Here is a 24,759-nt window from a genome sequence, read left to right as displayed (position 1 = left end):
TTGTGACTTGGTGTCCTGGACAGTCACAGAGCTCACATCTACTCTGTACTGTATTGTGACTTGGCATCCTGACAGTCATTAGTGGCTCACAGTAACAGACCAGATAGAGCAGCACATGGATTACATTTGGCTTGTAATCTCATTTCACTAATGTATAAAGCCCTACAACAACCAGATAGAGAGACATTGCAGATGAAGACAGAGAGAATGTCAGAAGGACTAAATTGTGGAGGCATATTACCCAGAAACCTCAGACAATATGACCAGGGTCACAATGATGTTGACTTTGAAGGTAACAAACATGATCAGGGCGGATGTTATGCTGAATGACTAGACAGCTGTTAATTGGTCCTATATGTATGATGGGTAGTGATCATGTGGATGTTATACTGAATGATCAGACAGCTGTTAATTGGTCCTATATGATGAGTAATGACTAGGGATGTTATACTGAAATGACTAGACAGCTGTTAATTGTCCTATATGTATGATGTACGATCAAGGGATGTTATACTGAATGAATAAACAGCTGTTAATTGGTCCTATATGTATGATGGGTAATGATCGTGACCATAATCCTAGCAGTGGCAGTCACTGTCAATGATCGTCCTTACTCAGCTGAGGGAGGACGATCATTTTTACATTTTTATTTTACAGCCTATTGATGACTGTCATTCATATTCCATTCGCCCTGCTCAATGTAACATCAATAGGTTTAGCTCCCTACATGACACTCAGATTTTCTCTATACCCGTCATACAACCTAGCCTATGAATGACAGTTTACAAGGTAGGTGCACAGATCAAGAGAAATTGTGACAGACAGTGACACATTCAATACAGCCTTGCACACTCCTGTCTGCATCTAGCTGGATCTAGGGTGTAATCATTATTACAACAGTTGCAAACGAGAGTTTCTATTGGACAAATTCAGTTATGTTTATCCCAGTTTCGTTCTGTTTTAAGAACGCTTTTCAACAAATCGGCTGAATAAATACACCCCTGCTCACAAGCAAACAGTTCACTTTCATAGCAGCCACGTACAAACAGCATGATCACTTTGATCGTTGTAGCTTAAGAATCCTTCTCGCGTCTTTGCGCTCCTCCTCCTCTCACCTTTTCCCTTCACTTGGGGACTTCAGTGCACAACATTCAGCTGTCTGTGAGAAGGCGAAAACCTTTCCTAAAGCCAAACCTTCATATCATAACCGCTACACACAGCCTACATCGTTGTCACCATTAATATTAGCTAACGTCATAGTCAACATAGCTACTAGAACTAACTTGTTGGTAAAACCCGCCACAATCGTACAGTACAGTCAGCAAGCAGTTTAGCAGTTACACCGCCAGTAGCAATAAATTAACAAAACCAAAAGCTTAATTTGACTTGGAAGTGTTCAGTGTTAGATTGTCATAGCCAGCTAGCTAACATAGCATCCTCTGTTATAGCCAGCTAGCTAACATGGCATCCCTCTGTTATAGCCAGCTAACTAACATAGCATCCCTCTGTTATAGCCAGCTAGCTAACATAGCATCCCTCTGTTATAGCCAGTTAGCCAACATAGCATCCCCCTGTTATAGCCAGCCTAGCTAACATAGCATCACTCTGTTATAGCCAGCTAGCTAACATAGCATCCTCTGTTCCTAGGCCGTCATTGAAAATAAGAATTTGTTCTTAACTGACTTGCCTGGTTAAATAAAGCTTAAAAAAACTGGGGGTGTCATAATTATAATTACTGTGCAAGTCAATGGAAGGGGGTTGAGAACCACAAGCCTCCTAGGTCCTGTGTAGCTCAGTTGTCAGAGCATTGTGCTTGTAAAGCCAGGGTTATGGGTTTGATTACAACGGGTGACCAGTATGAAAAAATGTATGTACTCACTACTGTAAGTCGCTCTGCGTAAGAGTGACTGTTAAAATGTAAAAATATAGGCTTTGTATTGAAGTCAATGTACCCAGATGGATGGATGGAAGCTAGCTGTCGTCTGGTGCTCCCCTACAGAGTGCTGTTGAGGCTAATTTAACCTTCTTCATAACTAGGCAAGTCCTAGTTAATGTAAACCTTCATAGCAGTGTATTTAATCAATTATTTGGTGAAGTGAATATATTTAGTATAGTTTTATCTACAAAAAAGATACCTCTTTGTTTATATGCCACACTATTTAAATGTTTTATTAAATTCCCTGAGGAGGATGGTCCTCCCTTGAGGAACCTCCACTGAATGCTGGGTCTCGGCTTCCTCTAGTGCATTGTATAATAAAGCTTATTGTTTGTCAGTCAGATATTATTGGTATGGAATAATGCATTATGAAATGTCTACACTCGGCTATGTTACAGCTACTGCAATAGCTGAGCACAGTCGAGCGGTGCTCGTCTCCAAAACGAGGCTGCAACGTCATGAGAAAACGCAAACCTCACCCAGAGAGAGCGACAGACCGAGCGACTAGAGGCGCTAACAGATTGGAGCTACGGAGGATAACTGTAAGTACCTTATCTACACATTTCTATTGGCTGAGATTTTGTTACTATCTGTGCCATGTTTGCTGCCGCTCCTGATCATGCGAAATAGTGGCACATGATCCCAGGTTTTTCAGGTAGAATGATCCATTATTGCAAATGAAAACGGGAGACCGGTTTCTGGGGATGCACAACACACGGTTTGCGGAAGCGCAGGTCATATGCCTAGAATATGGCGGAGCAGAGAGTGAAACAATCCAACTCATAATGTTGTCAGACAATTTTTTTTGTTTGTTTTTGTCATATAATGCAGAACGCGGCATTCTCCGCGGGTTTGTATCCAGCGACAGTTGTCGGTGGCGCGGTTGGATAACAAAAAGAACAGCGTTTTGACCGATATCCTTCCGTGACGGGGTTGAAGTTACAACGGAAATGGAAAAGTTATTCGATTGTCTAGAATTACACACGTTCTTTGGGACACTGGGTTCTTATCGATTATCATAACAGGACGCCTGGAATTATTCAAGCGGTTATCAAATGCGCATTTTTTTTAGATAACATTTGTAATCTATTCGTATTAGTTTTGTACCGTTTTATGCTCTGAAAGCTGCAGCTAGTTCTATATGCGTGAGATACGGGCCCCGCCTAGTTCACGAGTGAATCTGTTGATGGGGAGGGACACAACTGGGTGGTGGTTTCATCTTAGTTGAACGGAACCGAAAAGACACGGAATTGTCATATTAGCTTATACTATTCACAATTATGAAACGTGTGGACTATAGGCCAAGATCGACAGCATGTTAGATCCATATTTGATACTCATTTTAATAGTGAGATTTTCTTAAATCATTCATTCGAAAATATTTAAGATTTCTACTCTGTGACTGCAATCAAATCAACGTTTATTTGTCGCGTACACAGATTTGGAGTTGCAACGAGATCCTAGCTCCAACAGTTCAGTAATACCTAGTAATACAAAACAATACACACATAATCCACAAAGTGAAAAGAAAGAAATGAAAAAAATATCACAACGACCACTTGTAAAAAGTAACTAACTGTTGTCTCTTATGGGAATGCATTTTGTTCTCACAGTTATAGATTATAATAAAACACCCCCTGAGTTAGAACACAGTTTGAACTACCTGATCAACTATCAGTCATTCTGCTGTCAGTTATTGGTAAGAGGATGTGGAACCACTGTCAGGAGAGAGGGGAGGGAGAAAGAAAGAGCAAGAGAGGGAGGGAGGGAGAACTATAGGACTTTATAAAGAGCTTGTTTGTTTGTGTTTTATTTAGCTCTGACTCTTTTATGACCTCAACTCAGCTGTACCTTCTCTACTGTTCACTACTGTCTGTGTGCAGGGAAAATGTTCAATGCGTTAAACTGATTAGTGTGTGTGTGTGTGTGTGTGTACTAACAGTGTAATGGTTTCTAACGGTTGAATAATGTTATGACTAAGGCTTAATATTAGAAAGACCATTGTGGGGATGATCATTTTCCTATGAGGCGTCCAGAGAATATCTCTTAACCTATGGGAACATTTCCTAGTTTCCACCAGTTTCCTGTATGTGACAGACAAGGCAGTAGTTTCCTGTATGTGTCAGACAAGGCGGTAGTTTCTTGTATGTGACAGACCAAGGCAGTAGTTTCCTGTATGTGACAGACAAGGCAGTAGTTTCTTGTATGTGACAGACCAAGGCAGTAGTTTCCTGTATGTGACAGACCAAGGCATTAGTTTCTTGTATGTGACAGACCAAGGCAGTAGTTTCCTGTATGTGACAGACCAAGGCAGAAGCTTGTATGTGACAGACCAAGGCAGTAGTTTCTTGTATGTGACAGACCAAGGCAGTAGTTTCCTGTATGTGACAGACCAAGGCAGTAGTTTCCTGTATGTGACAGACCAAGGCAGTAGTTTCCTGTATGTGACAGACCAAGGCAGTAGTTTCCTGTATGTGACAGACCAAGGCAGTAGTTTCCTGTATGTGACAGACCAGGGACAAGGCAGTGTTTCCTGTATGTGACAGACCAGGGTACAAGTGACAGACCAAGGCAGTAGTTTCCTGTATGTGACAGACCAAGGCAGTAGTTTCTTGTATGTGACAGACCAAGGGACTTGTATGTGACAGACCAAGGCAGTAGTTTGACCACAGACCAAGGCAGTAGTTTCCTTTAACAGTCCAGGGCAGTAGTTTCCTGTAACAGACCAGGGACACGTGCAGTAGTTTCCTGAATATGTGACAGACCAAGGAACACTTTTGTTTCAGTGTGCATCCCAAATAGAACCCTATTCCATATCCAAATAGAACCCCATTCCAGACCAAGGCATAGAACCCCATTCCATATTTCCTGTAACAGACCAGGGCATTCCATATCCAAATAGAACCATTCCATATCCAAATATATATTGACATACCAAGGCAGGTCCCATTGACAGACCAAGGCACTAGTTTCCTGTATGTGACATACCAAGGCAAATAGAACCCTATTCCATATCCAAATAGAACCCTATTCCATATCCAAATAGAACCCCATTCCATATCCAATTAGAACCCCATTCCATATACCAAATAGACAGACCAGGACCCAGTAGTTTCTTGTATTCAGTAGTTTCATGTGACAGTCCAACAAGCCCCTGGTTCCCCATTCCATGATCCACAGCCAGGCCTAATGTGCTCCCCATGTTTCCAGCTATTAACCAAAAGCCTCATGGTGCTATCAGACAGTGGTGCTATCGGACATTCCATATCCAAATAGAACCGGACAGTGTTTCCATATCGGACAGTGGTGCTATCGGACCCATTCCATATCCAAAGCTAGAACCCCATTCCATATCCAAATGAACCCTATTCCATATCCAAATAGAACCCCATTCCATATTGTTGCCATGCTGTAGAACCATGCTGTGTTGTCCATATCCAAATAGAACCCCATTCCATATGTTGTATCTCAAATGAACCCCCATTTGTCATAGCCCTAGAACCCTATTCCATACAGTCCAAATAGAACCCCATTGCTGCCATGCTGTGTTGTCTGAACCCCATTCCATATGTAGTGTTGTGTTGTACCCTGTCGTGATGTTCCATATCTCATACACTAGTGTTGGTCCCCGGACCATACACTATTTGGGAGAGGTAAAATAAGAATTTGTTCTTTAACTGACAAGCCCCTGGTTCCGGTTCCAGGTTCCATTTGTTTGATAGACAGCCAGGCTGATGTGCTCTGGTACACATATATTCCAGCTGATTAACTTGAAGCCCAAGTGGTATTGACAGACCAAGTTATTTTATTGACAGTGGTAAATCTTTTCATAACACTGGTGGGTATCACGGACAGTACACCTGTTGTATCACGTGATAAATAAAATGTGATTTGACAAATCTAACACCAAGAGTCGCTGTATTAATCGGACAGTCTGATCCTCCTAGGCTTTGTTAGTCCAGAGATGTCCTAGTGCACTACTTTAAGATGTGTAGTTGTCATGTGGACCAGCCATGCTGTGCGCATGTGTTGCTGCCATGCTGTGTTGTCACTATTGTTGCCAGGGCCCTATGGGGTGCTGTGCACTACTTGCTGCCATGCTGTGTTCAGTAGTGCACTCATGTGTTGTGGCCATGCTGTGTTGTTGTCTTAGGCCAGGGCTTTATTTAGTGTTGTACTACTTTAGACCAGGGCTCCTATGTGGGCATAGTGTTTAGACCATGCTGTGTTGTTGTCTTAGGCCTGTCTTTATTTAGGGTTGTGGGTAGTGCACTACTCGTGATGACCAGGGCCATGTGCACTTTAGACCAGAGCCCTATGGGGTAGTGCACTTGTTCGCCATGCTGTGTTGGGCTGCCATGCTGTGTTGTCATGACCTGTGTTGTTATGTGGCTGGTATGCACTGTTGTTGTCTTAGGCATGTCTTTATTTAGTGTTGTGTTGTATCTCAGGGCCCTGATGTGGCATAGTCATGTTTAGACCATGTTGTGTTGCCATGTGTTGCTGACCAGGGCCTGGGGTAGTGCACTACTTTAGACCAGGGTCGATGGGTGTTGTCATGTTTAGACCAGGGCCTTAAGGGGTCGGGCATACTTTGCTACCATGCTGTGTTGTGCACTACTTTGCTGCCATGGGCCTGTTGTTCTCTTAGGCCTGTCTTTATTTAGTGTTGTGTTGTGCACTACTTTAGACCAGGGCCCTATGGGGTGTTGCACTACTTTAGACCATGCTGGGGTAGTGCACTACTTTAGACCAGGCTCTATGGGGTAGTGTGTTGACAGACCAGGGCCTAGTGCCTGTATGTGACAGACCATGCTGTAGTTGCCAGTATTGCTGCCATGGGGTAGTTGTTCTCTTAGGCCAGAGTCTTTATTTAGGTTGTGTTGTATCTCTTTAGACCAGGGACCTAGATAGTTCATGTTGTGACAGACCAGGAGTGTTCCATATGTTGCCAGGGCATTGCATGTACTTGTAGTCATAAGCCCTATGGGGCATTGCTGTGTTGTCATGTATGTGACCAGGGACAAGGCAGCAGCATGTGTTGCACTAGTTTCTTTACAGACCAGGGACAATGGGGTAGTGCACTGTATTACAGACCAAGGGGTCGCGGATGCCAGGGACAAGTGTAGCATACTGTGACAGACCAGGGACAAGCCCTATGTGACAGGTAGGTGCTGTATTGACCATGTGTTGGGGACCATTGCAGTAGTTTCTTGTATGTGACTTAGGCATGTCTTTATTTAGTGCACTACTTTAGACCAGGGACAATGGGGTAGTGCACTGTTGTGACAGACCAAGGGGCATGGGGTAGTGCCATGCTGTGCTGGATGTTTCCTGTTGCTGACCATGGGGTAGTTTCATGTGTTGACAGACCATATTGGTTGTGACAGACCAAGGCAGTAGTGTTGTGTCAGACCAGGGACTGTAGTTGTTTGTAGTACAGCCAAGGCTACTTGTATGTGACAGACAAGGCAGTAGTGTATGTGACAGACCAGGGCAGTTTTTCTTGTATGACAGACCACGGCAGTAGTTTCCTGTATGTGACAGACCAAGGCAGTAGTTTCTTGTATGTGACAGACCAAGGCAGTAGTTTCCTGTGTGTGACAGACCAAGGCAGTGTTTCCTGTGTTGACAGACCAAGGCAGTAGATTCTTGTATGTGACAGACCAAGGCAGTAGTTTACTTTATTTGACAGACCAAGGCAGTAGTTTCCTGTATGTGACAGACCAGGGACAAGGCAGTAGTTTCTGTGACAGACCAAGGCAGTAGTTTCACCTATGTGACAGACCATGGCTAGTTTCTTGTTGTGACAGACCAAGGCAGTTTTCCTGTATGTGACAGACCATTCTAGTTTTTCTATGTGACAGACTTCTTGTATGTGACAGACCAAGGCAGTAGTTTCCTGTATGTGACAGACCAAGGCAGTATTTTCTTGTATGTGCAGTAGTTTCTTGTATGTGACAGACCAAGGCAGTAGTTTCTTGTATGTGACAGACCAAGGCAGTAGTTTCCTGTTGTGACATTGTATGTGACAGACCAAGGCAGTAGTTTCTTGTATGTGACAGACCAAGGCAGTAGTTTCCTGTATGTGACAGACCAAGGCAGTAGTTTCCTGTATGTGACAGACCAAGATTAGTTTCCCTGTATGTGACAGACCAAGGCATTAGTTTCCTGTATGTGACAGACCAAGGCAGTAGTTTCCTGTATTGACAGACCAAGGCAGTAGTTTCCTGTATGTGACAGACCAAGTTCCTGTATGTGACAGACCAAGGCATTAGTTTCTGTGTGACAGACCAGGGACAAGGCAGTAGTTTCCTGTATGTGACAGACCATGCATTAGTTTCCTGTATGTGACAGACCGGGACAAGGCAGTGGCACCAGTGGTCAGATAGAATATATTCTATGTTGTTGTGCTGTGGACCCTTGTTTCAGGCTAAGTCCCAAATGGAACTCCAACCCTATTCCCTATATAGTGCACAACTTTTGACCAAGGACCGTAAGGCTCTGTTTCAAAAGTACCAGGGCACAAAAACAGACCAGTGGTCCACTATATAGGGAATAAGGTCCCATTTGCTGGAACACTTGTTTCAGTGTGTATCCCACATAGAACCCGATTCCATATCCAAATATGAACCCCATTCCATATCCAAATAGAACCCCATTCCATATCCAAATAGAACCCCATTCCATATCCAAATAGAACCCCATTCCATATCCAAATAGAACCCCATTCCATATCCAAATAGAGCCCTATTCCATATCCAAATAGAGCCCCATTCCATATCCAAATAGAATCCCATTCCATATCCAAATAGAATCCCATTCCATATCCAAATAGAACCCCATTCCATATCCATCCCATTCCATATCATACCACACTACTTTTGACCAGGGACCATACACTATCGAGGTAATGGTTGCCATGCAGTCAGACAAGCCCTGGTTCCGTTCCAGGTTCCGTTTGTTGTGATAGACAGCCAGGCTAATGTGCTCTGCCATGTTTCCAGCTGATTAACTTGAAGCCTCAAGTGGTGCTATCAGACAGTGGTGCATCGGACAGTGGTGCTATCCCTCAGTGGTGCTATGGTGCGGACAGTGGTCTTTCCGGACAGTGGTGCTATCAGATGGGACAGTGGTGCCTCCAGGATGATGTGTTGTCATGTGTTGCTGCCATGCTGTGTGTCATATGTTGCGATGCTTTATGTCCAGTGTTGTCATGTGTTGCTGCCATGCTGTGTTGTCATGTGTTGCTGCCATGCTGTGTTGTCTTAGCTGCCATGCTGTGTTGTCATGTAGCTCCTGTCTTGTTGTCATGTGTTGTCATCCATTTATGTGTTGTCATGTGTTGCTGCCATGCTGTGTTGTCTTAGCCCTGTCTTTATGTAGTGATGTATCTCCTGTCGTGATGTGTCATGTGTTGCTGCCATGCTGTGTTGTCTTAGCCCTGTCTTTATGTAGTGTTGTGTCTCCTGTCCTGTGATGTTGTTAAACATGGTCCCCGTCCATGCCATGTGTTGCTGCCATGCTGTGTTGTCTTAGCCCTGTCTTTATGTAGTGTTGTATCTCCGTATCTCCATGATGTGTGTCATGTCCTATATTTAGTGTTGCATGCTGCTGTGATTGGCATTGTGTTGTCAGGCCCAGTTAACATCTAGCGTACGTCTTCATTGTTGCTTTTGGGTGTTGTCTTAATGTCTTTATGTAGTTAACATCTTTTCTTTAAATGACATTGCTGCCATGTGTTGTCTAAAATAAAGTGTTGTATTCACGTGATAAATAAAATGTGATTTGATAACTACTAAGGTCTGCTGTGTTGTCTGCTGTCTGTTTTATGTAGTGTTGTATCTCCTGTCTGATGTGTGTCATGTGTTGCTGCCATGCTGTGTTGTCCCCCTGTCTTTATGTAGTGTTGTATCTCCTGCTATGTAAATTTATAGATGTGTTGCTGCCATGCTGTGTTGTCTTAGCCCTGTCTTTATGTAGTGTTGTATCTCCTGTCGTATGTGTAGTAATGTGTTGCTGCCATGCTGTGTTGTCTTAGCCCTGTCTTTATGTAGTGTTGTATTGTATGTGTGTCATGTGTTGCTGCCATGCTGTGTTGTCTTAGCCCTGTCTTTTCATGTAACAGTGTATAGTGATGTGTCATGTGTTGCTGCCATGCTGTGTCTTAGCCCTGTCTTTATGTAGTGTTGTATCTCCTGGCGTGATGTGTGTCATGTGTTGCTGCCATGCTGTGTTGTCTTAGCCCTGTCTTTATGTAGTGTTGTATCTCCTGTCATGTGTGTCATGTGTTGCTGCCATGCTGTGTTGTCTTAGCCCTGTCTTTATGTAGTGTTTGTATCTCCTGCTGATGTGTGTCATGTGTTGCTGCCATGCTGTGTTGTCTTAGCCCTGTCTTTATGTAGTGTTGTATCTCCTGTCTGATGTGCCTCATGTGTTGCTGCCATGCTGTGTTGTCTTAGCCCTGTCTTTATGTAGTGTAGTGCACTCCTAATGATGATGTGTTGCTGCCATGCTGTGTTGTTCTTAGGCCTGTCTTTATGTAGTGTTGTATCTCTGTCGTGATGTGTGTCATGTGTTGCTGCCATGCTGTGTTGTCTTAGCCCTGTCTTTATGTAGTGTTGTATCTCCTGTCGTGATGTGTCATGTGTTGCTGCCATGCTGTTGTCTTAGCCCTGTCTTTATGTAGTGCCTTGTATCTCAGGATGTGTGTCATGTGTTGCTGCCATGCCTGTGTTGTCTTAGGCCTAACTTTAGTAGTGTTGTATCTGTCGTGATGTGTGTCATAGCCCCCAGTTGCTTTATGTAGTGTTGTATCTTGTCTTATGTAGTAGTTGTATCATCCATGGGTTGTCCCTATGTGTTGGCCATGCTGTGTTGTCTTAGCCCTGTCTTTATGTAGTGTTGTATCTCCTGTCGTGATGTGTGTCATGTGTTGCTGCCATGCTGTGTTGTCTTATATTTATGTAGTCGTGTTGTCATGTGTTGCTGCCATGCTGTGTTGTCTTAGCCCTGTCTTTATGTAGTGTTGTATCTCCTGTCGTGATGTGTGTCATGTGTTGCTGCCATGCTGTGTTGTCTTAGGGCTGTCTTTATGTAGTGTTGTATCTCCTGTCGTTAATGTGTGTCATGTGTTGCTGCCATGCTGTGTTGTCTTAGCCCTGTCTTTATGTAGTGTTGTATCTCCTATGGGAAGGGCCATGTGTGATGTGTTGTCATGTGTTGCTGCCATGCTGTGTTGTCTTAGCCCTGTCTTTATGTAGTGTTGTATCTCCTTTAGATGTGTGTCATGTGTTGTGCATAGTGTTGTCATGTGTTGCCCATGCTGTGTTGTCTTAGCCCTGTCTTTATGTAGTGTTGTATCTCCTGTCGTGATGTGTGTTGTGCATGTGTTGCTGCCATGCTGTGTTGTCTTAGCCCTGTCTTTATGTAGTGTTGTATCTCCTGTCGGATGTGTGTCATGTGTTGCTGCCATGCTGTGTTGTCTTAGCCCTGTCTTTATGTAGTGTTGTATCTCCTGTCGTGATGTGTGTCATGTGTTGCTGCCATGCTGTGTTGTCTTAGCCCTGTCTTTATGTAGTGTTGTATCTCCTGTCGTGATGTGTTGTCATGTGTTGCTGCCATGCTGTGTTGTCTTAGGAAGGTCTTTATGTAGTGTTGTATCTCCTGTCGGTGTGTGCCATGTGTTGCTGCCATGCTGTGTTGTCTTAGCCCTGTCTTTATGTAGTGTTGTATCTCCTATCGTGATGCCATGTGTTTCATGTGTTGCTGCCATGCTGTGTTGTCTTAGCCCTGTCTTTATGTAGTGTTGTATCTCCTGTCGTGATGTGTGTCATGTGTTGCTGCCATGCTGTGTTGTCTTAGGCCTGTCTTTATGTAGTGTTGTATCTCTTTCGTATGTGTGTCATGTCCTATATTTATAGTGTTTCATGTGTTGCTGCCATGCTGTGTTGTCTTAGCCCTGTCTTTATGTAGTGTTGTATCTCCTGTTGTGATGTGTGTCATGTGTTGCTGCCATGCTGTGTTGTCTTAGCCCTGTCTTTATGTAGTGTTGTATCTCCTGTCGGATGTGTCATGTGTTGCTGCCATGCTGTGTTGTCTTAGGCCTGTCTTTATGTAGTGTTGTGTCTCCTGTCGCATGTGTGTCATGTCCTATGTGTTGTCTGCTGCTGTGTTGTCTTAGGCCTGTCTTTATGTATGTGTATCCCTGTCCAGTGATGTGTGTCATGTGTTGCTGCCATGCTGTGTTGTCTTAGCCCTGTCTTTATGTAGTGTTGGGCTCCTGTCGTGATGGATGTGTTGTCATGTGTTGCTGCCATGCTGTGTTGTCTTAGCCCTGTCTTTATGAGGTTGTATCTCCTGTCGTGATGTGTGTCATGTGTTGCTGCCATGCTGTGTTGTCTTAGCCCTGTCTTTATGTAGTGTTAGATGTGTTGTCATGTGTTGCTGCCATGCTGTGTTGTCTTAGCCCTGTCTTTATGTAGTGTTGTATCTCCTGTCGTTGTGTGTGTAGATGTCCTATGTGTTGGTGCCAGCCTGTTTGTCTTTTTGAGCTTTAAATAAGGGTCTTTAGCTAGAGCCTCTCGCGATGTGTGTCATTAAAATCCTGGTGTTGTCATGTGTTGCTGCCATGCTGTGTTGTCTTAGCCCTGTCTTTATGGTGTTGTGTCTCCTGTCGATGGGTCCTATATTTATAGTGTTGGTCCCGTCCCCACAGATGTCCTTTTTGTCTTTTGGGAGGTCCACCTCATTGTAAATAAATAATTTGTTCTTTAACTAACACCAAGACTTGCCTAGTTAAAATAAAGGTTCAATTAAAAATCCAAATGTCCGTATTACCTCCAATTACCTTGACTAACCTGGGTGGCCCTACATTGACTCAGGGCCCTATGGGGTAAGTACTTATATATTAATGGGGTAGTGCACTCTCAATGCAGTGTGTTTTAGACCCTATATAGTATATATATATAACACTGCATATGTGGGTGCACTACTTTAGACCAGGGTACCCTGGGGCACTATGAGCCCTTGCCAGGGTCCTATGGGTAGTAGTGCACTACTTTAGGGGGACCAGGCCTTATGGGGTAGTGGCATCTAGAGGGCCCTAAAGGGTGCACTACTTTAGACCAGGGCCTTATGGGGTAGTGCACTACTTTAGACCAGGGCCCTATGGGGTAGTGCACTACTTTAGACCAGGGCCCTATGGGGTAGTGCACTACTTTAGAACAGGGCCCTATGGGGTCATAGCACTACTTTAGACCAGGGCCCTATGGGGTCGTGCACTACTTTGGGCCCACTTTAGACCAGGGCCCTATGGGGTCGTGCACTACTTTAGACCAGGGCCCTATGGGGGTCGTGCACTACTTTAGAACAGGGGCAATGGGGTAGTGCACTACTTTAGACCAGGGCCCTAGTCTACTACTTAGACCAGGGCCCTATGGGTAGTGCACTACTTTAGACCAGAGCCCTATGGGGTAGTGCACTACTTTAGACCAGAGCCCTAATAGGGTGCCAGGGTTTGTAGACTAGTGTCGGGTCCCTGTCTGATTGTGCTAAGGCAGACCTATTGGGTAGCTGAATGTTTGCAGTGAGGTGTAGTGCGTGTTGGATGGGTAGAGCACAGGGTCATGCCAATCAGCCAGCCAGCCAGTCAGCCAGCCAGGTGTCTAGTCTAGGCAGCCAGTCAGTCAGTGTTGGGAAGGAAGGGGCCTGGGGGAGTAGAGCTACTTTATGCAGAGCAGTATGGTTGTAATTAAGCTCGCTGTCAGATAGAGCAAATGACTGACTGATTTATTGACTGCCTGTCTGACTGACTGACTGACTGATTGACTGCCCAGGGTGTGTACATATGGGGTCTGACTGACTGACTGACTGCTGGTGATAAATGACACCTCCCATAGAGACGTCTGGACCAGGTCCCTGAGGACAGAGAGAACCATAGACATTAGAGTGACTTCCCTCCTATGGTACACTCAATATGGAGGTCCACCTATCACAGGCCCATTGACTTGAATGGGATTTCCCCCCCTCTCCATTCTAGTTATTCTATTTTATGGAGAGACCCCAGTAGCAGACTACTCCCTGGCTCACCTGAGGCTCTATCTCTCAAATCACCTTTCCTTTCAATCCTTGCGTCCTATTTCCTTGTGTCCTATTTCCTTGCCTCCTATTTCCTCCTTCCCATTAGAGAGGAAGGTTCAGTGGGGTTGAGAACGGTGGCGGTCAGTGCCGTTTTAAGACGAGGCAGGGTTATTATTATTTTCTATGAGCACGGCCTTATTTCTATTACAGCATATTGGATGACAGTCCTATTCCATTCACCCAGTTCAATGCAACATCCCATAGGTTTTAGTCTACCACACGATAGTCTCATTTTCCCTGTACCCATCATGAGGTTTGCTACAACCTACAGTGGTTCAATTATTTGCTGACGTGAATATATTTAGTATAGTTTTATCTAAAAAGGATAACTTTTTTTAGTTTCACTATTTAAAAAAAATTTTTAAAAAAAATAAATAAATTCACTGAGGAGGAAGGTCTCCACTGGTTGAGAAGGAGATGTGAGGAGTCACAGATGCAGGAATGGTTCTCTCTCTCAACCAGGGACCCAGGACACTAATGGCTTCCCTCCTGATATCGATGCAAGGCCATGTCCAGGAATGGTTCTCTCTCAACCAGGGACCCAGGACACTAACGGCTTCCCTTCTGATATCGATGCAAGGCCATGTCCAGGAATGGTTCTCTCTCAACCAGGGACCCAGGACACTAATGGCTTCCCTTCTGATATCGATGCAAGGCCATGTCCAGGAATGGTTCTCTCTCTCAACCAGGGACCCAGGACACTAATGGCTTCCCTTCTGATATCGATGCAAGGCCATGTCCAGGAATGGTTCTCTCTCAACCAGGGACCCAGGTTGTAGAATGGACTTCCCTCTGAGGGTAGGGTGTGACATGTCCATTGATGGTTCTCTCTCAGGGACCTGACTCTACCAGGCTTCCCTTGTGTAGAGTCTCGATGCAAGGTGTGTGTCTGGGAAGTGGTGTCCTCCTCTCTCCACCAGGGACCCAGGTTGAGATGGACTTTTCCTTTAGGCCAACATGACCTTGTTAAACAGCCTGGTGGCCCTCTGTTGTTTCCTCCTGGTCATTTCTAAGTGGTGTCCTCCTCCGCATCCATGAAACTCGGAGCTGCTCCCCAGGGTGCTACATTTATGCTTGCAGCTAGCTAGTGATTGGCCCTTGTGTTTCAGGTCTCGCAGATTCCATCTACCTAGTAAATTACATTGTGCTCCTGGGTCCTAAATGCTAGCAGTTAACATCTAGCTAGTAAATGACATTGTGCTCCATGGGTGGCTAAATGCTAGCTTGCAGCTAGCTAGTAAATGTGACATTGTCTCCTGGGTGGCTAACATCTAGCAGTAAATGTACATTGTGCTCCTGGAGTGGCTAAATGCTAGCAGTTAACATCTAGCTAGTAAATGACATTGTTCTCCTGGGTGGCTAAATGCTAGCAGTTAACATCTAGCTAGTAAATGACATTGGTCTCCTGGGTGGCTAAAGGTTAGCAGTTAACATCTAGCTAGTAAATGACATTGTGCTCCTGGGTGGCTAAATGCTTGCAGTTAACATCTAGCTAGTAAATGACATTGCTCCTGGGTGGCTAAATGCTAGCAGTTAACATCTAGCTAGTAAATGACATTGTGTCTCCTGGGTGGCTAAATGCTAGCAGTTAACATCTAGCTAGTAAATGACATTGTGCTCCTGGGTGGCTAAATGCTAGCAGTTAACATCTTAGCTTGTGAATAAAGTTATGCTGGAGTATAAATTTTCTAACCAACCTTTAATGGCAATACATTTCCTCCTAAGGCTGTCAAATGTAAACATCTGACAGGCAGACATTGTGCTCCTGGGTGGAAAGATGCCAGGTTGTGATAAAGTTATGCTGCTAACATGCAGTCTGTTTAATGGCAATAGCCTGGGTGTCTCTGGCATAAACATCTCAGGCAGATCTGTCTGTCAGCAGATCCTGTTGTAGCCAGGCCTGTCTCACTCCTGTATCTCAGTACAATCTGTCTGTCAGCAGCCTGTTGAAGCCAGGCCTAACTAGGCCTTGTATCTCAGTACACTCTGTCAGCAGCCTGTTGTAGGGCAGGCCTAACCATGCCTTGTATCTCAGTACAGTCTGTCAGCAGCCTGTTGTAGGGCAGGCCTAACCATGCCTTGTATCTCAGTACAGTCTGTCAGCAGCCTGTTGTAGCCAGGCCTAACTAGGCCTTGTATCTCAGTACAGTCTGTCAGCAGCCCAATTCTTTGAGCTGCTCTGTTGTTCATCATTGTTCTCAGTCAGTGGTGTGAGACATGTCTGATGAGCTCTGCTATTCACGTCTCTCTCTCTCTCTCTCTTTTTGTTAGCTTTTTTATTATTTATTCATTTGTAAAAATGTGCATAAACATAATTCCACTTTGACGTTATGGGGTATTGTGTGTGTGTGTGTGTGTGTGTGTGTGTGTGTCGACCAGTGACACAAAATCTCTAAATTAAATCCATTTTCATTTCAGGCAGTAACACAACAAAGTATGACAAAAATCAAGGGGTGTGAATACTTTATGAAGGCACTGTAAGATCTATAACTTATATGACGGCTCAATAACCCCTTAATAAGGCCTTTATAACCCCTTAATAAGGCCTTTATAACCCCTTAAGGCCTTTATAACCCCTTAATAAGGCCTTTATAACCCTTAATAAGGCCTTTATAACCCCTTAGTAAGGCCTTTATAACCCCTTAATAAGGCCTTTATAACCCCTTAATAAGGCCTTTATAACCCTTTAGTAAGGCCTTTATAACCCCTTAATAAGGCCTTTATAACCCCTTAATAAGGCCTTTATAACCCTTAATAAGGCCTTTATAACCCCTTAATAAGGCCTTTATAACCCCTTAATAAGGCCTTTATAACCCCTAATAAGGCCTTTTAACCCCTTAATAAGGCCTTTATAACCCCTTAATAAGGCCTGTTATAACCCCTTAATAAGGCCTGTTTAACCCCTTAATAAGGCCTTTATAACCCTTAATAAGGCCTGTTATAACTTTAATAAGGCCTGTTTAACCCTTAATAAGGCCTTTATAACCCCTTAATAAGGCCTGTTTAACCCCTTAATAAGGCCTGTTTAACCCCTTATAAGGCCTTTTAACCCCTTAATAAGGCCTTTGCTAACCCCACTTTAATAAGGCCTCAATATAACACATTTAATAATAATTACTTTATAACCCCTTCTATGGCTCTTTTAACCCCTTAATAAGGCACAAGGTTAACTGTCATCTCCCGGGCAATAAGGCCTTTATAACCCCTTTATTGCAGAATTTAACCTGTAATAAGGCCTGTTAGAGTCTCGGAATCCAGGGTGTGTAACCCCTTCGGAGGTAAGGGTGTGTTCTAACAGGGTGTGTAATTTTACCTCAATCGTGTAACTCGGACATTTAACTCAATAATTACAGTTCCTGTCTCTTCTTATGTGTAGATTCTCAATAAGGGTGTGTAGAGTCTCGGAGGGTCCAGGGTGTGTCACAAGGTCAGGGTCTCCAGAGTTACAGGGTCCAGGGTGTTTAAGTCTGAGGAGGGTCAGAATACAGAGTCTCGCAGGGTCCAGGGTGTAGAGTCTCGGAGGGTCCAGGGTGTGTAGAGTCTCGGAGGGTCCAGGGTGTGTAGAGTCTCGGAGGGTCCAGGGTGTGTAGAGTCTCGGAGGGTCCAGGGTGTGTAGAGTCTCGGAGGGTCCAGGGTGTGTAGAGTCTCGGGGTCCAGGGTGTGTAGAGTCGGGTGTGTAGGGGGGGTCCAGGGTGTGTAGAGTCTCGGAGGGTCCAGGGTGTGTAGAGTCTCGGAGGGTCCAGGGTGTGTAGAGTCTCGGAGGGTCCAGGAGGGTCCAGGGTGTGTAGAGTCTCGGAGGGTCCAGGGTGTGAAGAGTCTCGGAGGGTCCAGGGTGTGTAGAGTCTCGGAGGGTCCAGGGTGTGTAGAGTCTCGGAGGGTCCAGGGTGTGTAGAGTCTCGGAGGGTCCAGGGTGTGTAGAGTCTGGAGGGTCCAGGGTGTGTAGAGTCTCGGAGGGTCCAGGGTGTGTAGAGTCTCGGAGGGTCCAGGGTGTGTAGAGTCTCGGAGGGTCCAGGGTGTCTCGGAGGGTCCAGGGTAGAGTCTCGGAGGGTGTCTGGAGGGTCCAGGGTGTGTAGAGTCTCGGAGGGTCCAGGGTGTAGTCTCGGAGGGTCATGTCTGGAGGGTCCAGGGTGTGTAGAGTCTCGGAGGGTCCAGGGTGTGTAGAGTCTCGGACGGTCCAGGGTGTGTAGAGTCTCGGAGGGTCAGGGTGTGTAGAGTCTCGGGGTGGGTGTAGAGTCTCGGAGGGTCCAGGGTGTGTAGAGTCTCGGAGGGTCCAGGGTGTGTAGAGTCTCGGAGGGTCAGAGGGTCCAGGGTGTGTAGAGTCTCGGAGGGTCCAGGGTGTAGAGTCTCGGAGGGTCCAGGGTGTGTAGAGTGTGGAGGGTCCAGGGTGTGTAGAGTCTCGGAGGGTCCAGGGTGTGTAGAGTCTCGGAGGGTCAGGGTGTGTAGAGTCTCGGAGGGTCAGGGTGTGTAGAGTCTCGGAGGGTCAGGGTGTGTAGAGTCTCGGAGGGTCCAGGGTGTGTAGATCTCGGAGGGTCCAGGGTGTGTAGGGTGTCGGACCAGGGTGTGTAGAGTCTCGGAGGGTCCAGGGTGTGTAGAGTCTCGGAGGGTCCAGGGTGTGTAGGGTCTCGGAGGGTCCAGGGTGTGTAGATCTCGGAGGGTCAGGGTGTGTAGGGTGTCGGTGGGTCCAGGGTGTGTAGAGTCTCGGAGGGTCAGGGTGTGTAGAGTCTCGGAGGGTCAGGGTGTGTAGAGTCTCGGAGGGTCCAGGGTGTGTAGGGTCTCGAGGGTCCAGGGTGTGTAGAGTCTCTAGGGTCCAGGGTGTGTAGGGTGTCAGAGGGTCAGGGTGTGTAGAGTCTTGGAGGGTCCAGGGTGTGTAGGGTGTCTGGAGGGTCCAGGGTGTGTAGAGTCTTGGAGGGTCCAGGGTGTGTAGAGTCTTGGAGGGTCCAGGGTGTGTAGAGTGGCGGAGGGTCCAGGGTGTGTAGAGTGTCGGAGGGTCAGGGTGTGTAGAGTCTCGGAGGGTCCAGGGTGTTTAAAGTCATGTCTGCATGGAGGACTAGAACAGTGTTGGTGGTAGTTGGTTGGCATCTCTGTGTTGTATTGTACAGGCTGTTGCCAGGGTTAATGTTGCCGGGGTGAATTAATGTTGCCAGGGTGAATGTAACCCAAACAATTGGAGTACTTGTGCCGGACTCTGAGAAGGATGTTTCTCTAATTGAGGCAGGATGTGGAACACTGTAGTTGAAGATTGAAGAGATCCTGCATTGAGTTATGTAACTGTCAGCCTTATCAGAGGTGTGTGTGTGTGGTGATCTATTTTAACACACCGGGCATGACACATTGATCAAACCTTGACCTTTTACAGTATCATTTAATGAGCCTTTATTTCACACTGAGCAGAGGGAGCTAGAAGGATCAAGGTCACTCCGATAGAAGTGAGGAACAGGTGGCGGTCCACGGCCTTCATCTTGATCCAAACATATCTTTCAACAAAGGGCTCCTTCTACCAGCCTCTGCTCTTCAACTATTACATCACAATACAGTTCTCTGCTCTTCAACTATTACATCACAACACAGTTCTCTGCTCTTCAACTATTACATCACAACACAGGTCTCTGCTCTTCAACTATTACATCACAATACAGTTCTCTGCTCTTCAACTATTACATCACAATACAGTTCTCTGCTCTTCAACTATTACATCACAACACAGGTCTCTGCTCTTCACATTACATCACAACACAGGTCTGCTCTTCAACTATTACATCACAACACAGGTCTCTGCTCTTCAACTATTACATCACAATACAGTTCTCTGCTCTTCAGCTATTACATCACAACACAGTTCTCTGCTCTTCAACTATTACATCACAACACAGTTCTCTGCTCTTCAACTATTACATCACAACACAGTTCTCCATGCTCTTCAACTATTACATCACAACTGCTGTTCTCTGCTCTTCAGACTATTACATCACAATACAGTTCTCTGCTCTTCAACTAACATGAATTGGTTTAGACTGGTAAATGGTGACCATCTAGAAACATGTTTCTGCTGGTGATCAACTGGCGGGGGTTTAGACTGGTATCACCTATCACTGGTTTAGACTGGTAAATGGTGATCACCTAAAAACATGGGAGACTGGTATTACATCACAGAAACAGTTCTCACCTAGAAACATGGCGGGGGTTAGACTGGTAAATGGTGATCACCTCATGGCGGGGGTTCAACTGGTACATGGTTGACCACCTAGAAACTGGCGGGGGGTTCAACTATGATCACCTAGAAACATGGTGACCACCTAGAAACATGGCGGGGTTCAGACTGGTAAATGGTGATCACCAGAAACATGATAGACTGGCAAATGGTGATCACCTAAAACATGGCGGGGGTTTAGACTGGTAAATGGTGATTACATGGCGATGGTTTAGACTGGTAAATGGTGATCACCTAAAAACATGAGACTGGTAAATGGTGATCACCTAGAAACATGGCGGGGTTTAGACTGGTAAATGGTGATCACCTAGAAACATTTAGACTGGTAAATGGTGATCACCTAGAAACATGGCGGTTAGACTGGTAATCACTTAGAAACATGTCGGGGTTTAGACTGGTAAATGGTGATCACCTAGAAACATGACGGGGTTTAGACGGGTGATCACCTTAGACTGGTAAATGGTGATCACTTAGAAACATGATTCAGACTGGTAAATGGTGACACATGGCTTCAGACTGGTAAATGGTGACATAGAAACATGGCGGGGGTTCAGACTGGTAAATGGTGACCACCTAGAAACATGGCGGGGTTCAGACTGGTAAATGGTGACCACCTAGAAACATGGCGGGGGTTCAGAAAACATGATCACCTAGAAACATTTCAGACTGGTAAATGATGACACCTAAAACATGGCGGGGTTCAGTGACCACCTAGAAAATGGTGACATGAAGAAACATGGGGAAACATTTCAGACTGGTAAATGGTGACCACCTAGAAACATGGCGGGGGTTCAGACTGGTAAATTGACCACCTAAAACATGGTAAATGGTGATCACCTAGAAACATTGGGTTCAGACTGGTAAATGGTGATCACCTAGAAACATGCGGGGGTTCAGACTGGTAAATGGTGATCACCTAGAAACATGGCGGGGTTTAGACTGGTAAATGGTGATCACCTAGAAACATGGCGGGGGTTCAGACTGGTAAATGGTGATCACCTAGAAACATGGCGGGGGTTCAGACTGGTAAATGGTGATCACCTAGAAACATGGCGGGGTTTAGACTGGTAAATGGTGACCACCTAGAAACATGGCGGGGTTCAGACTGGTAAATGGTGACCACCTAGAAACATGGCGGGGGTTCAGACTGGTAAATGGTGATCACCTAGAAACATGGCGGGGGTTCAGACTGGTAAATGGTGATCACCTAGACTGGTAAATGGTGATCATAGAAACATGGCGGGGGTTCAGACTGGTAAATGGTGATCACCTACATGACTTCAGACTGGTAAATGGTGATCATGAAACATGGGGGGTTCAGACTGGTAAATGGTGATCACCTAGAAACATGGCGACTGGTAAATGGTTCAGAAACATGGCGGGGGTTCAGACTGGTAAATGGTGATCACCTAGAAACATGGCGGGGTTCAGACTGGTAAATGGTGATCACCTAGAAACATGGCGGGGTTCAGACTGGTAAATGGTGATCACCTAGAAACATGGCGGGGGTTCAGACTGGTAAATGGTGATCACCTAGAAACATGGCGGGGGTTCAGACTGGTAAATGGTGATCACCTAGAAACATGGCGGGGGTTCAGACTGGTAAATGGTGATCACCTAGAAACATGGCGGGGGTTCAGACTGGTAAATGGTGATCACCTAGAAACATGGCGGGGTGATTCAGACTGGTAAATGGTGACCACCTAGAAACATGGCAGACTGGTAAATGGTGATCACCTAGAAACTGGTAGACTGGTAAATGGTGATCACCTAGAAACATGGCGGGGTTCAGACTGGTAAATGCAGTGTGTCTTCTCCGAAATGGTCCTTTCAGCCAATCATTCAGACTGGTTGGTGATCAAGTGCCTGGCCATTTCTACCCAGCAGCAGCACTTGAGATCAGAGAAACTGATTGGAAAAGGTGAGAGTGTTTAAATGCATTTAAATAACTCCCTCTACTTTTCAAGTGCCTGTTTCACCCAGTGAGATCAGAGACTGATTGTTTAGTGTGTGTGTGTGTGTGTGTGTGTGTAGAGACATGGACCCTGGTCAATAGAAAGAGTGGTTGTGTGTTTTTTTAAGGCCCACCTACAAAAGGCCTCATTCACGTCATTCAGATAATCAGTCCTGAGAGGAACCTCTCAAACCTCCATACCAGCGACCCACAATGCATCGGTGTCTGTATGGTTTCTGTGTGAATAGATAGGAGGCAGGGGGGTTGGCGTGGTGGATCAGATACAGGTGACTCAGAACAGAAGAGAGGCTGGAATAGAGCAACACAAGGCTTCGTCCCAAACGGCAGCCTATTCCCTACCGTCCCTACCCAATGGACCCTGCTCAAAAGGAGTGCACTAAACAGGGAATAGGGTGCCATTTTCATGCGGGTTTCTGTTCAGAGTTACGAGAGGGGTTCAAGTGGTGATGTTATCGTAGGACAGCGAGGCAGCGATTTGAAACCTCACCCCCAGCATGTCAATTCACAGGAAATTGGAACGGCAAAGTGCCTTGGTGCCTGAATTTTTATTAAGCATCTCGATAAGAGTGCTGATCTCGGATACATTTTACGTATAGGTGGTCCCATGAATCAATCCCACTACCCTGGAGTTACCAGCACCATGCTGTACCAACTGATCAATCCCACTACCCTGGAGTTACCAGCACCATGCTGTACCAACTGATCAATCCCACTACCCTGGAGTTACCAGCACCATGCTGTACCAACTGATCAATCCCACTACCCTGGAGTTACCAGCACCATGCTGTACCAACTGATCAATCCCACTACCCTGGAGTTACCATGCACCAATGCTGTACCAACTGATCAATCCCACTACCCTGGAGTTACCAGCACCATGCTGTACCAACTGATCAATCCCACTACCCTGGAGTTACCAGCACCATGCTGTACCAACTGATCAATCCCACTACCCTGGAGTTACCAGCACCATGCTGTACCAACTGATCAATCCCACTACCCTGGAGTTACCAGCACCATGCTGTACCAACTGATCAATCCCACTACCCTGGAGTTACCAGCACCATGCTGTACCAACTGATCAATCCCACTACCCTGGAGTTACCAGCACCATGCTGTACCAACTGATCAATCCCACTACCCTGGAGTTACCCGCACCATGCTGTACCAACTGGTCAATCCCACTACCCTGGAGTTACCAGCACCATGCTGTACCAACTGGTCAATCCCACTACCCTGGAGTTACCAGCACCATGCTGTACCAACTGATCAATCCCACTACCCTGGAGTTACCAGCACCATGCTGTACCAACTGATCAATCCCACTACCCTGGGGTTACCAGCACCATGCTGTACCAACTGATCAATCCCACTACCCTGGAGTTACCAGCACCATGCTGTACCAACTGATCAATCCCACTACCCTGGAGTTACCAGCACCATGCTGCTGATCAATCCAACCCTGATCAATCCCCAGTACCCTGGAGTTACCAGCACCATGCTGTACCAACTGATCAATCCCACTACCCTGGAGTTACCATGCTGTACCAACGGATCAATCCCAGTACCCTGGAGTTACCAGCACCATGCTGTACCAACTGATCAATCCCACTACCCTGGAGTTACCAGCACCATGCTGTACCAACTGATCAATCCCACTACCCTGGCATTACCAGCACCACGCTGTACCAACTGATCAATCCCACTACCCTGGAGTTACCAGCACCATGCTGTACCAACTGATCAATCCCACTACCCTGGAGTTACCAGCACCATGTGTACCAACTGATCAATCCCACTACCCTGGAGTTACCAGCACCATGCTGTACCAACTGATCAATCCCACTACCCTGGGGTTACCATGCTGTACCAACTGATCAATCCCACTACCCTGGAGTTACCAGCACCATGCTGTACCAACTGATCAATCCCACTACCCTGGAGTTACCAGCACCATGCTGTACCAACTGATCAATCCCACTACCCTGGGGTTACCATGCTGTACCAACTGATCAATCCCACTACCCTGGAGTTACCAGCACCATGTTGTACCAACTAATCAATCCCACTACCCTGGAGTTACCAGCACCATGCTGTACCAACTGATCAATCCCACTACCCTGGGGTTACCATGCTGTACCAACTGATCAATCCCACTACCCTGGCATTACCAGCACCACGCTGTACCAACTGATCAATCCCACTACCCTGGAGTTACCAGCACCATGTTGTACCAACTGATCAATCCCACTACCCTGGGGTTACCATGCTGTACCAATTGATCAATCCCACTACCCTGGAGTTACCAGCACCATGCTGTACCAACTGATCAATCCCACTACCCTGGAGTTACCAGCACCACGCTGTACCAACTGATCAATCCCACTACCCTGGGGTTACCAGCACCATGCTGTACCAACTGAGCTACAAAGGACTGCATTGGTCTCAATAGAAATTCTGTGCAACAGTCGTTGTTTCTCACGTACATCTAAATCTAGG

General features: G+C 45.9%; 1 protein-coding gene across 1 annotated transcript in view; it reads left to right on the top strand.

Moving 5' to 3' along the window:
• Positions 1-2,423: 2,423 nt before the first annotated feature.
• LOC135531817 (ras-related protein Rap-1b-like) overlaps positions 2,424-24,759 on the top strand; it is a gene marked incomplete at its 3' end in the record, with an annotated part of 115,380 nt that continues 93,044 nt past the window's right edge. The window contains exon 1 of the mRNA XM_064959605.1: positions 2,424-2,478. The remainder of the gene's footprint in view (positions 2,479-24,759) is intronic.

This window comes from Oncorhynchus masou, unplaced genomic scaffold, assembly GCF_036934945.1.
Source record: "Oncorhynchus masou masou isolate Uvic2021 unplaced genomic scaffold, UVic_Omas_1.1 unplaced_scaffold_1660, whole genome shotgun sequence".
Lineage (NCBI taxonomy): Eukaryota > Metazoa > Chordata > Actinopteri > Salmoniformes > Salmonidae > Oncorhynchus > Oncorhynchus masou.
This window is presented reverse-complemented; position numbering and strand designations above follow the sequence as displayed.